Raw genomic sequence first — 14,216 nt, 5'->3', positions numbered from 1 at the left:
AAACTATTATTTATAATGTTGATCCAATTGTTCCCAGTGCTTATATTGAGAAGCCACCATTCCTTGTTAGAATAAAGGATCATGCTAAAGCTTCAACTGTGGTTCGTAAGAGTTATACTAAAACACCTACACCCTCTGAACAAATTAAAGTTGAACCTAGTATTGCTATGGTTAAAGATCTCTTGGTTGATAATATTGACGGGCATGTCATTTATTTCTGTGATGAAGCTGCTAGAATTGCATAACCCAATACTAAAGATAAACATAGACCTGTTGTTGGCATGCCTGTTGTTTCTGTTAAAATAGGAGATCATTGTTATCATGGCTTATGTGATGTGGGTGCTAGTGTGAGTGCAATTCCTTATACCTTATATAAAGAAATTATGAATGATATTGCACCTGCTGAGATAGAGGATATAGATGTTACTATTAAGCTTGCTAATAGAGATACTATATCACCAATTGGGATTGTTAGATATGTTGAAGTCTTGTGTGGGAAGATAAAATATCCTACTGATTTTCTTATTCTTGCTTCCCCACAAGATAATTTTTGTCCCATTATATTTGGTAGACCCTTCTTGAATACTATTAATGCTAAGATAGACCGCGAGAAAGATATTGTTACTGTTTGTTTGGGGTATATGTCTCATGATTTTAATTTCTCTAAATTTCGTAGACAACCCCATGATAAAAAAAATTGCCTAGTAAGGATGAAATTATTGGTCTTGCTTGTATTGCCGTGCCTCCTGCTGATCCTTTAGAACAATTTTTGCTAGACCATGAAAATGATATGTTTATGAATGAAACAAGGGAAATAGATGAATTATTCTTTAAACAAGGACCTATTCTGAAACACAATTTGCGTGTTGAAATCCTTGGGGATCCTCCTCCACCTAAGGGTGATCCCGTGTTTGAGCTTAAACAATTACCTTATACCCTAAAATATGCTTATCTTGATGAAAAGAAGATATATCTTGTTATTATTAGTGCTAACCTTGCATAGCATGAAGAAAAGAAATTATTGAAAATTTTGAAGAAGCACCGTGCCGCTACTGGATATACTCTTGATGATCTTAAGGGCATTAGTCCCACTCTATGTCAGCAAAAAATTAAATTGGAGAAAGATGCTAAACCAGTTGTTCATCATCAACGACGGTTAAATCCTAAGATGAAAGAAGTGGTAAGAAATGAAATACTAAAGCTCCTGGAGGCAGGTATAATTTATCCTATTGCTGATAGTCAATGGGTAAGTCCTGCTCATTGTGTCCCTAAGAAGGGAGGTATTACTGTTGTTCCAAATGATAAGAATGAATTGATTCCTCAAAGAATTGTTACAGGTTATAGAATGGTAATTGATTTCCGCAAATTGAATAAAGCTACTAGAAAAGATCGTTACCCTCCGCCTTTTATTGATCAAATGCTAGAAAGACTATCCAAACATACACATTTTTGCTTTCTAGATGGTTATTCTAGTTTCTCTCAAATACCTGTGTCGGAAGAGGATCAAGAGAAAACCACTTTTACTTGCCCTTTCGGTACCTTTGCTTATAGATGTATGCCTTTTGGTTTATGCAATGCACTTTCTACCTTTCAAAGATGTATGACCGCTATATTCTCCGACTTTTGTGAAAAGATTGTTGAGGTTTTCATGGATGATTTCTCCGTTTATGGAACTTCTTTTGATGATTGCTTAAGCAACCTTGATCGATTTTTGCAGAGATGTGAAGAAACTAATCTTGTCTTGAATTTGGAGAAGTGCCACTTTATGGTTAATGAAGGTATTGTCTTGGGGCATAAAATTTCTGAAAGAGGTATTGAAGTTGATAAAGCTAAAGTAGATGCTATTGAAAAGATGTCGTGTCCTAAAGATATTAAAGGTATAAGAAGTTTCCTCGGTCATGTTGGTTTCTATTGGAGGTTTATTAAAGACTTCTCTAAAATTTCTAGGCCTCTCACTAATCTCTTACAAAAAGATATTCCTTTTCTTCTTGATGATGATTGTGTAGAAGCATTTCAAATACTTAAGAAAGCCTTGATTTCTGCACCTATAGTTCAGCCACCTGATTGGAGCCTACCTTTTGAAATTATGTGTGATGCTAGTGATTATGCTATTGGTGCTATTCTAGGACACAAAGTTGATAAGAAATTAAATGTTATTCAGTATGCTAGTAAAACTCTAGACAGTGCCCAGAGAATCTATGCTACTACTGAAAAGGAATTTTTAGCAGTTGTTTTTGCTTGTGATAAGTTTGGACCCTATATTGTTGATTCTAAAGTAACTGTTCACACTGATCATGCTGCTATTAAATTTCTTATGGAAAAGAAAGATGCTAAACCTAGACTTATTAGATGGGTTCTCTTGCTACAAGAATTTGATTGGCATATTATTGATAGAAAGGGAGTTGAGAACCCCGTTGCAGACAACCTGTCTAGGTTAGAAAATGTTCTTGATGACCCACTACCTATTGATGATAGCTTTCCTGATGAACAATTAAATGTCATAAATGCTTCTCGTAATGCTCCATGGTATGCTGATTATGCTAATTATATAGTTGCTAAATTTATACCACCTAGTTTCACATACCAGCAAAAGAAAAGGTTTTTCTACGATTTAAGACATTACTTTTGGGATGACCCACACCTTTATAAAGGAGTAGATGGTGTTATTAGACGTGTGTACCTGAGCATGAACAAGAACAGACCCTACGCAAGTGCCATTCCGAGTCTTACGGAGGACACCACACTGGAGATAGAACTGCACACAAGGTATTGCAATCAGGTTTCTATTGGCCCACTCTCTTCAAGGATGCTCGTAAGTTTGTCTTGTCATGCGCTGAATGCCAAAGGATTGTAATATTAGTAGACGTCAGGAAATGCCTATGAATTATTCACTTGTTATTGACATTTGATGTTTGGGGCTTTGATTATATGGGACATTTCCCTTCCTCTAATGGGTATACACATATTCTAGTTGCTGTTGATTACGTTACTAAGTGAGTAGAAGCTATTCCAACTGGTAGTGCTGATCATAACACTTTTATTAAGATGCTTAAAGAAGTTATTTTCCCGAGGTTTGGAGTCCCTAGATATTTAATGACTGATGGTGGTTCACATTTTATCCATGGTGCTTTCTGTAAAATGCTTGCTAAATATGATGTTAATCATAGAATTGCATCTCCATATCATCCTCAGTCTAGTGGTCAAGTAGAATTGAACAATAGGGAGATTAAATTAATTTTGCAAAAGACTGTTAATAGATCTAGAAAGAATTGGTCTAAGAAACTTGATGATGCTTTATGGGCTTATATAACTGGTTATAAGAATCCTATGGGTATGTCTCCATATAAAATGGTTTATGTAAAAGCATGTCATTTACCTCTTGAACTAGAACATAAGGCATATTGTGATAGCCTTGCTTATTAGGGATGATAGACTACTCATATCAATAAGGAATTCCTTCTTTTCCGGGAGCCCATTCGGACAGAACTCCAAAGTTAAGTGTGCTCATCTTGGAGTAGTTTCAGGATGGGTGACTGACTGGGAAGTTGCTCCCGGGTGCGCACGAGTGAGGACAAAGTGCACAGAAAAGACTAGTATTGATCTGTGGGGCCAGTCTAGATCCCGCCAGGAGTAATGACCACTGGCGGGTGTGTCTGGGGCATTACAAGTTGGTATCAGAGCCGACCCTCGCGGTTACACGAATGTTTGCAGACAGGTGCGCGGTCATGTTGTTCATGACGTTTGTGACCCGTCGTGGTACACGGCATGGCACATGTACCGGACTGCATGCACAGACCTATGTGCCAAGAGGGAACGTTCCTGTGGCCCAACGAGGACGTGGTTCCATTGAGTGGGGGTGTATGTGATAGCCTGGCTTATTAGGGAGCATAGACTACTCATATCAATAAGGAATTCCTTCTTTTCCGGGAGCCCATTCGGACAGAACTCCAAAGTTAAGTGTGCTCAGCTTGGAGTAGTTTCAGGATGGGTGACCGACCGGGAAGTTGCTCCCGGGTGCGCACGAGTGAGGACAAAGTGCGCAGGAAAAAACTAGTATTGATCTGTGGGGCCAGTCTAGATCCCGCCAGGAGTAACGACCACCGGCGAGTGTGTCCGGGGCGTTACACATATTGGGCTATTAAAGAGCTCAACTATGATTTCAAACTTGTCGGTGAGAAGAGGTTATTTGACATTAGCTCACTTGATGAATGGAGAACCCAAGCCAATGAGAATGCCAAGTTGTTTAAAGAAAAGGTTAAAAGATGGCATGACAAAAGGATACAAAAGCATGAGTTTAACGTAGGTGATCATGTTTTGCTATACAACTCTCGTTTAAGATTTTTTGCAGGAAAACTTCTCTTTAAATGGGAAGGCCCTTACATTATCGAGGAGGTCTATCGTTCCGGTGCCATAAAAATCAATAATGTCGAAGGTAAAAATCCGAAGGTGGTAAATGGTCAAAGACTTAAACATTATATCTCAGGTGCTCCCATAAATGTTGAGACCAATATAATTGTTACCGTAACACCGGAGGAGTACATAAGGGACACTTTCCAGAATGTTTCAGACTCCGAAAAGGAATAGGTATGTGGTACGGTAAGTAAACCAACTCCAAAACGTTTATTTTCTCCATTTTGGAATATTTAAAAAATTAGGAAAATTAAAAGTAGTCCAAAAGAGACACGAGGCCACCACTAGGATGGAGGGCGTGCCCTACCCCCTGGGTGCCCCCCGACCTTGTGGCTCCCTCGTGTGCCCTCCGGACTCCGTTTTCTTGCAGAATACTTCTTATGGTCGGTAAAAATTCATTATATAATCTCCCGAAGGTTTCGACCACCGTACCACGACGATGTCTCCTATTTTTGCTTTGAGCTGTTTTCTGCCTGAGTTTTCAAGGCCATGCATCATGTCGTCCCCCTCCTCCAACAACGCAGGCGACGATGTTTGGCTAATGAATATAGAGATGAAGAGAAAAGAACTTGGGGAGATCAACAAGGGTGACAAGACCAAGAAGGCCGCGGAGGATCAAGTTCCGGCAGCAGAAGAAGAAGACATCCTTCAACCTTACTACAATCATCTTACCCCTACTGAAATTGAAGCTTTCAAGATGATTGAAATAGTTCGGGTGCAAAACTAGTATCTAACTTGTGAAAATATTCTGTTGCAAGAGCATATCACTGAACTCAAGGGCATTATTCGTAAACTGGAGCACCTCCTACGTTCAATGTTGAAAGACAAGCCTGCTTCACCAACAACTCCATCGTCACCACCTCCAAAGAAAGAGATCTAAATTCATGGGCATGGGCACTCCCCTTGGCAACTACCAAGCTTGGGGGAGTGCCCCGGTATCGTATCACCATCACATCTTTATCTTTGTCTTTTCTAGTTCGATCCTTTTGGTTATATCTTGATCTAGTAGAATAAAGTTTTTAGTATGATCTAGTTTTGAGTTTTGCTTTATGTTTCCTCTATGTAATCGAGTCCGTGAGATATATAATAAAGAGTAGTTTTGGGTAAAGGGCTTTGCTCTCCTGCTATGATCTTGAGGGAATTAAATAAAGAAGGAAAGAATAAAGAAAGAAATAAAAAGATCATATATTGATCTTATGGACAGTAATGACTTCACATATAAAGATATGATGACTAAAAGTTGTTGAGAGTTGAAAAACTTAGTTTTAGTCATTATTGCAATTAATAGGATGTAACAAAGAAAGAGAGGCCTCACATATAAATATACTATCTTGGACATCTTTTATAATTGTGAGAACTCATTAAAATATGACATGCTAAAAAGTTGATGTTGGACAAGGAAGACAACATAATGGGTTATGTTTTCTTATATCCGAATAGAAGTTATATTGTCACGGATCATCCAACATGTTGAGCTTGCCTTTCCCTCTCATGCTATCCAAATTCTTTGCACCAAGTAGAGATACTACTTGTGCTTCCAAACATCCCTAAACCCAGTTTTGCCATGAGAGTCCACCATACCTACCTATTGATTGAGTAAGATCCTTCAAGTAAGTTGTCATCGGTGCAAGCAACAAAAGTTGCTCTTTAAATATGTATGATCTATTAGTGTTAAGAAAATAAGCTATATACGAACTTGTGATATGGAAGAAATAAAAGCGACAGACTGCATAATAAAGGTCTTTATCACAAGCGGCAATATAAAGTGACGTTCTTTTGCATTAAGATTTTGTGCATCCAACCATAAAAGCGCATGACAACCTCTGCTTCCCTCTACGAAGGGCCTATCTTTTATTTTTATCTTCTACCCTTATACAAGAGTCATGGTGATCTTCACCTTTTCTTTTTACACTTTTTCCTTTGGCAAGCTCTATGTGTTGGAGAGATCCGGATATATATATCCACTCGGATGTAGGATATCATAAAGTATTATTGTTGACATTACCCTTGAGGTAAAAGGTTGGGAGGTGAAACTATAAGCACCTATTTTTCTCTCTGTCCTATTGAAAGCTTTGTACCCATAAGTATCGCGTGAGTGTTAGCAATTGTGAAAGACTAAATGATAGTTGAGTATGTGGACTTGCTGAAAATCTCGTATATTGACTCTTTTCGATGTTATGATAAATTGCAATTGCTTCAATGACTGAGATCATAGTTTGTTAGTTTTCAATGAAGTTTCCGATTTATACTCTATCTTGTAAAAGAATTGTTACTTTACCATAAGAAATTATATGACAATATATGTTGCTGTTCTAAAGATGATCATGATGCCCTCATGTCCGTATTTTATTTTTATCGACACCTCTATCTCTAAACATGTGGACATATTTATCGATATCGGCTTTCACTTGAGGACAAGCAAGGTCTAAGTTTGGGGGAGTTGATACATCCATTTTGCATCATGCTTTTATATTGATATTTATTGCATTATGGGATGTTATTACACATTATATCTCAATACGTATGCCTATTCTCTCTTATTTTACAAGGTTTACATGAAGAGGGAGAATGCCCGCAGCTGGAATTCTGGACTGGAAAAGGAGCAAATATTAGAGACCTATTCTGCACAACTCCAAAAGTCCTAAAACTTCATGGAGCATGTTTTTGGAATATACAAAAAATATTGGGCTAAGAAAGAACCAGAGGGGGGCCACCAGCCAGCCACAAGGGTGGAGGGCGCGCCCTACACCCCCTGGGCGCGCCCCCTGACCTTGTGGGCCCACTGGCAGGCCTCCGGTGCCCATCTTCTGCTATATGGTGTCTTTTAGCCTGGAAAAAAAATCAAGAAGAAGCTTTCGAGATGAAGCGCCGCCGTCTCGAGGCGGAACCTGGGCAGAACCAATCTAGGGCTCTGGCGGAGCTGTTCTGCCGGGGAAACATCCCTCCGGGAGGGGGAAATCATCGCCGTCGTCATCACCATCGATCCTATCATTGAGAGGGGGTCAATCTCCATCAAAAACTTCACCAGCACCATCTCCTCTCAAACCCTAGTTCATCTATTGTATTCGATCTTGGTCCCAAAACCTCAGATTGGTACCTGTCGATTGCTAGTAGTGTTGATTACTCCTTGGAGTTGATGCTAGTTGGTTTATTCGGTGGAAGATCGTATGTTTAGATCCTTAATGATAATTAATACACCTCTGATTATGATTATGAATATACTTTGTGAGTAGTTACGTTTGTTCCTGGGGACATGGGAGAAGTCCTGTTATAAGTAATCATGTGAATTTGGTATTCCTTCGATATTTTGATGAGATGTATGTTTTCTTTCCTCTAGTGGTGTTATGTGAACGTCGACTACATGACACTTCACAATTATTTGGGCCTAGGGGAAGGCATTGGGAAGTAATAAGTAGATGATGGGTTGCTAGAGTGACAGAAGCTTAAACCCTAGTTTAAGCGTTGCTTCGTAAGGGGCTGATTTGGATCCACATGTTTCATGCTATGGTTAGGTTTGCCTTAATACCTTTTTCGTAGTTGCGAATTCTTGCGAGCGGGGTTGATCATAACTGGAATGCTTGTCCAAGGAAGGGCAGCACCGAAGCACTGGTCCACCCACATATCAAATTATCAAAGTAACGAACGCGAATCATATGAGCATGATGACAACTAGCTTGACAATAATTCCCATGTGTCCTCGGGAGAGCTTTGCATTATATAAGAGTTCGTCCAGGCTTGTCCTTTGCTACAAAAAGGATTGGGCCACCTTGCTGCACCTTGTTTACTTCTATTACTTGTTACCCGTTACGATTTATCCTATCACAAAACTATCTGTTACCTATAATTTCAGTGCTTGCAGAGAATACCTTGCTGAAAACCACTTGTCATTTCCTTCTGCTCCTTGTTGGGTTCGACACTCTTACTTATCGAAGGGACTACGATAGATCCCCTATACTTGTGGGTCATCAAGCCCAGATTCCGATAAATGGCTTGAGGCCATGAAATCTGAGATATGATCCCAAAGTATGGACTTTGGTTGACTTGCCCAATGATCGACGAGCCATAGAGAATAAATGGATCTTCAAGAAGAAGACTGGCGCTAATGGTAATGTTACTATCTACAAAGCTCGACTTGTCATGAAATGTTTTCGATAAGTTTAAGGAGTTGACTACGATGAGACTTTCTCACCCATAGCGATGCTTAAGTCTGTCTGAATCATGTTAGCAATTGCCGCATTTTATGATTATGAAATCTGGCAAATAGACGTCAAAACTGCATTCCTTAATGGATTTCTTAAAGAAGAGTTGTATATGATGCAACCATAAGTTTTTGTCGATCCTAAACGTGCTAACAAAGTGTGCAAGCTTCAGTGATCCATTTATGGACCGGTGCAAGCATCTCGGAGTTGGAATATATGCTTTGATGAGGTGATAAAAGCATATGGTTTTATACAGACTTTCGGAGAAGCCTGTATTTACAAGAAAGTGAGTGGGAACTCTGTAGCATTTCTAATATTATATGTGGATGACATATTGTCGATTGGAAATGATATTGAATTTCTGGATAGCATAAAAGGATACTTGAATAAGAGCTTTTCAATGAAAGACCTCGGTGAAGCTGCTTATATATTGGGCATCAAGATCTATAGAGATAGATCAAGACGCTTAATTGGACTTTCACAAAGCACATAACTTGATAAAGTTTTGAAAAATTTCAAAATGGATCAATCAAAGAAAGGGTTCTTGCCTGTGTTACAAGGTGTGAAGTTGAGTCAGACTCAATGCCCGACCACTGCAGAAGATAGAGAGAAAATGAAAGTCATTCGCTATGCCTCAGCCATAGGTTCTATCATGTATGCTATGCTGTGTACCAGACCTGATGTGTGCCTTGCCATAAGTCTAGCAGGGAGGTACCAAAGTAATCCAGGAGTGGATCACTAGACAGCGGTCAAGAACATCCTGAAGTACTTGAAAAGCACTAAGGCTATGTTTTTCGTTTATGGAGGTGATAAAGAGCTCGTCATAAATGGTTACGTGGATGCTAGCTTTGACACTAATCCGGATGACTCTAAGTCACAAACCGGATAAGTATTTATATTGAATGGTGGAGCTGTCAGTTGGTGCAGTTCCAAGCAAAGCGTCGTGGCGGGATCTACGTGTGAAGCGGAGTACATAGCTGCTTCGGAAGCAGCGAATGAAGGAGTCTGGATGAAGGAGTTCATATCTGATCTAGGTGTAATACCTAGTGCATCAGGTCCAATGAAAATCTTTTGTGACAATATTGGAGCAATTGCCTTGGCAAAGGAATCCAAATTTCACAAAAGAACCAAACACATCAAGAGACGCTTCAACTCCATCCTTGATCAAGTCAAGGAGGGTGACATAGAGATTTGCAAAATACATACGGATCTAAACGTGGCAGACCCATTGACTAAGCCTCTTCCACGAGAAAAACATGATCAGCACCAAGACTCCATGGGTGTTAGAATCATTACAATGTAATCTAGATTATTGACTCTAGTGCAACTGGGAGACTGAAGGAAATATGCCCTAGAGGCAATAATAAAGCTGTTATTTTATATTTCCTTATATCATGATAAATGTTTATTATTCATGCTAGAATTGTAATAACCGGAAACTTGATACATGTGTGAATACATAGACAAAACACAGTGTCCCTAGCAAGCCTCTACTAGACTAGCTCGTTAATCAAAGATGGTTAAGTTTCCTAACCAGAGACATGTGTTGTCATTTGATGAATGGGATCACATCATTAGGATAATGATGTGATGGACATGACCCATCCGTTAGCTTAGCATATTGATCGTTCGGTTTTATTGATATAGCTTTCTTCATGTCATATACATATTCCTTTGACTATGAGATTATGCAACTCCCGGATACCGGAGGAATACCTTGTGTTCTATCAAACGTCAAAACGTAACTGGGTGATTATAAAGATGCTCTACAGGTATCTCCGAAGGTGTTTGTTGGGTTGGCATAGATCGAGATTAGGATTTGTCACTCCGAGTATCGGAGAGGTATCTCTGGGCCCTCTCGGTAATGCACATCATAAGAAGCCTTGCAAGCAAGGTGACTAATGAGTTAGTTGCGGGATGATGTATTATGGAACGAGTAAAGAGACTTGCCAGTAACGAGATTAAACTAGGTATGAAGATACCGATGATCAAATCTCGGGCAAGTAACATACCGATGACAAAGGGAATAACGTATGTTGTCATTACGGTACGACCGATAAAGATCTTCGTAGAATATGTGGGAACCAATATGAGCATCTAGGTTTCGCTGTTGTTTATTGACCGGAGATGTGTCTCGGTCATGTCTACATAGTTCTCGAACCTGTAGGGTCCGCACGCTTAACGTTCGATGACGATTTTGTATTATATGAGTTATGAGATTTGGTGACCGAATGTTGTTCGGAGTCCCGGATGAGATTACGAACATGACAAGGAGTCTGAAAATGGTCGAGAGGTAGAGATTCCATATATAGGACGATGATATTAGGACACCAGAAGTGTTCTAGGGGTACCAGATACATATCGGGTCACCGGAAGGGGTTCCGGGCACCCCTCGGCAACTGTATGGGCCTACGGGGCCAAGAGGGGGACAGACCAGCCCCTAAGGGGCTGGTGCGCCCCCATATAGGCCAAAATAGGAGGAGAAGGAAAGAGGTGAAGAGAGAAGGAAGGGGAGGGATTCGGCCTCCCCCTTCCTTCCCTCCTCCCTCCTCCTTCCTTCCCCCTCTGGAACAAATGGAAGGGGGAGGCCGAATTGGGGAGGCACCCAAGTAGGATTCCTCCTACTTGGGGCGCCCCCTTGGCTGCCTCTCCTCCCCTCCAACCTATATATATATATATATATATGGGGGCACTGCTAGAACACACTACAACAATTGTTAGCCGTGTGCGGCACCCCCCTCCATAGTTTCGGTCATATTCACGTAGTGCTTAGGCGAAGCCCTACACGGATCACTTCACCATCACCGTCACCACGCCGTCGTGCTGACGGAACACTCGCTCGACACTTTGCTGGATCAAGAGTTCGAGGGACGTCATCGGGCTGAACATGTGCAGAACTCAGAGGTGACGTACGTTCGGTGCTTGATCGGTCGGAACGAGAAGAAGTTCGACTACATCAACCGCGTTAACAAAACGCTTCCGCTTTTGGTCTACGAGGTTATGTGGACACACTCTCCCCCTCTCGTTGCTGTGCATCTCCTAGATAGATCTTGCGTGAGCGTAGGATTTTTTTTTGAAATTGCATGCTACGTTTCCCAACGGTTACAACTCATGATAATTAAGAGTTTACCCCGTGGACGCGACCTCTCTAAGGGTTCTCCGTAATTCCCCTATTAATTGCAAAGGTTAGGACAAAAGGCTTTTAATGTCACCTTGAATTACCTTCACATCCTAGCTCTTTACAACGACAATGATATACTTCGTGGCCATAAGGCACAAATACCGAGTGGGGCCCCTTCACGACATTCACGAAGTTATTAAACTAAGCATTCAACAGGGAATCTCATATCCAAAATAACATTTCAGATCCTACACATACCAAGGTTCATCCATATCCCTGAGAACTAGGGGTTTACTCACACATGGGGATAACAAGGATCATGACAAGGGTGATGGCATACATGTATGGATGATTCAAATAACACACAAGATGATCCACTAGGGTTCCTAATGTTACAATGCTAAGGATGTGGATGTCGCTGCTGATGATGATGATGGTGGTGGTGATGATGATGATGACAGTGGTAATGATGATGTAGCCCCCTTGTGCGTGAGGAGGAATATGGCCCTCCTCTTCTTGCCAATCCCTCCTACGAATGAACTCCGGAGGCTAGGGTTTTGCCTTGTAGAAGAGTTTTTGATCTCTCTGGGCGTTTGATCCATGATCCGATTTCACGGGGTGGAAATAGTTGATCCGGCGGCGGTGTTGGCACTCCATACGACCGCCCATTAGCCCAAACATTTTGTCCTTGATATCACCAAATTTCTTGGCGCTCCAACTTTGATAATGTAAGTATTTTTTCTGCTTTTCAGACAACCTTCTCGAGATAGTAAACAATCTATTTAGGGTCAATTTTAAATTGAAGTTTCGGAAAAAAGTTGAACACAGAGGATGCATGTGTGCACATATGCAAGATGTACATGGAGTCAAAATTCCAAAAAAATGTTTATCTTTCATATCGTTAACCCGATTGACGATATGCTTACAAAGTTGGGTTTGTCATGGCGAGTTCTTAGAAACTAGTTCTCGTGTCACCTCCTTTCGATAACTTTTGTTTTTGTCCATACTTTTCAGGTTATATTTACCTACCTTACAAGTTATTGACTTCTTTTAATTGCCATTACTCTCTCAAACTTTAATACAATGTGCACCAAACTAGCATTTGTGGAAGTTGTGTGGGTTGTGGATTGATGCCACTCATATTTTGTTCTTAGCACCTAATCACTCTAGCTATGTGTAGGGTGCACTGTCTAAAAACATACAAAACTATTGTATGGTAACTACACATATTATTGTGCCAATTGCTCACTATTAATATGAAAACTATGTTGATATTTTTTTAGAACGAAGGCCGATGTGGGCCTTAAGAATGATACAGTAAGGTAAAAGATTCAATACAAGGTAAAAAAACACAACATGCGACTCAACGCATATAGACAACTAAAAGGTCCTCTCCGCGTCCGCGTCGGGCCCGCGTGTCAGTGGCCCAACTACCTCCCACCACTTGCAGTCAATGCGCATAGGTGGTTGGGCCCGCAAGTCAGCCACACAGACGCCCGCGTCCACGTCCTTTTCAATGGGCAAGTCGTGGACTCCAGTCGCCATCCCCATCCACTTCCCCACTGCCCCATCATTGCCTCCCCCATCGGAGACACCGAAACCCTGGCCACCTTCGACCTCGCTCCCCTGCCGTCCATGGGGTTTTGGAAGTGGCACCCAGGCAAGAAGGCCAAGAACGACAACTAGGCGGGCTCATCTTCTGGTAGCGTGGCCAGCCACTCGACATCTCCGGCTCCGTTCTCCATCTCCCCTCCGGCGGCCGTGCCACGCTTCATCGGCGTCGAGGTGTGCCGCCGGTACCGGGAGACAAGCACTCCGCTGCCGTGGTCAGATGCCGACCTCCCCAATGGGTGGCGTTTGAGCCTAGATCAGGTGCCCATCCCGCCTGTGCCGGCGATAGGCCGCGCTCGCCTGCACGAGATCGCCTGTCGCCACGCTGGGGTCCTGCGCGAGCTCCTCGCCGACCGCAGGTACACCGTGGACTCACCACTGTGGGACACCTGGTTTCAAGATGAGCACGACATGTGCCGCATCACCTTTTTTGCCGGTCATCGGAGCCCGCCCCGCGTGTCCCACAATGCGCGTGCTGCAGCTCATGCGCGCGCGCCGAGCCCGCCAAGCGTATGCGGCCACACGCGGATCCATGGCCTGACGCCGACGCCGTCTCCCTCCCCATCGCCGCCACCACCTTAACCTCCCGCCATGACGGCCGTGGAGGAGGAACGGCTCCTGCAGGCCGTCATGGAGGACTCCGAGAGGGAGTACAGGCGCCAACAGGAGGAGGAGTGGCAGGGCCTGCAGTTCATGCTTGAGCTCTCGGCCTCCGGGGACGTCTACGTCCCAGAGCTGGACGTCAAGCAGGAGGCAAAGGAGGAGGTGAAGGCGGAGCCTGCGGAGGAGCGTGCACTGGCGCCGTGGTCTCCACCCCTAGAGCCGATGCCTCGGCCTCCACCGCCGCCTGCACAGTATGCCCCTAGCCCAATCTG

The sequence above is a fragment of the Triticum aestivum genome, chromosome 5D (assembly GCF_018294505.1).
Source record: "Triticum aestivum cultivar Chinese Spring chromosome 5D, IWGSC CS RefSeq v2.1, whole genome shotgun sequence".
In the NCBI taxonomy this organism is placed as follows: Eukaryota; Viridiplantae; Streptophyta; class Magnoliopsida; order Poales; family Poaceae; genus Triticum; species Triticum aestivum.
Note: the sequence above shows the minus strand (reverse complement) of the source record.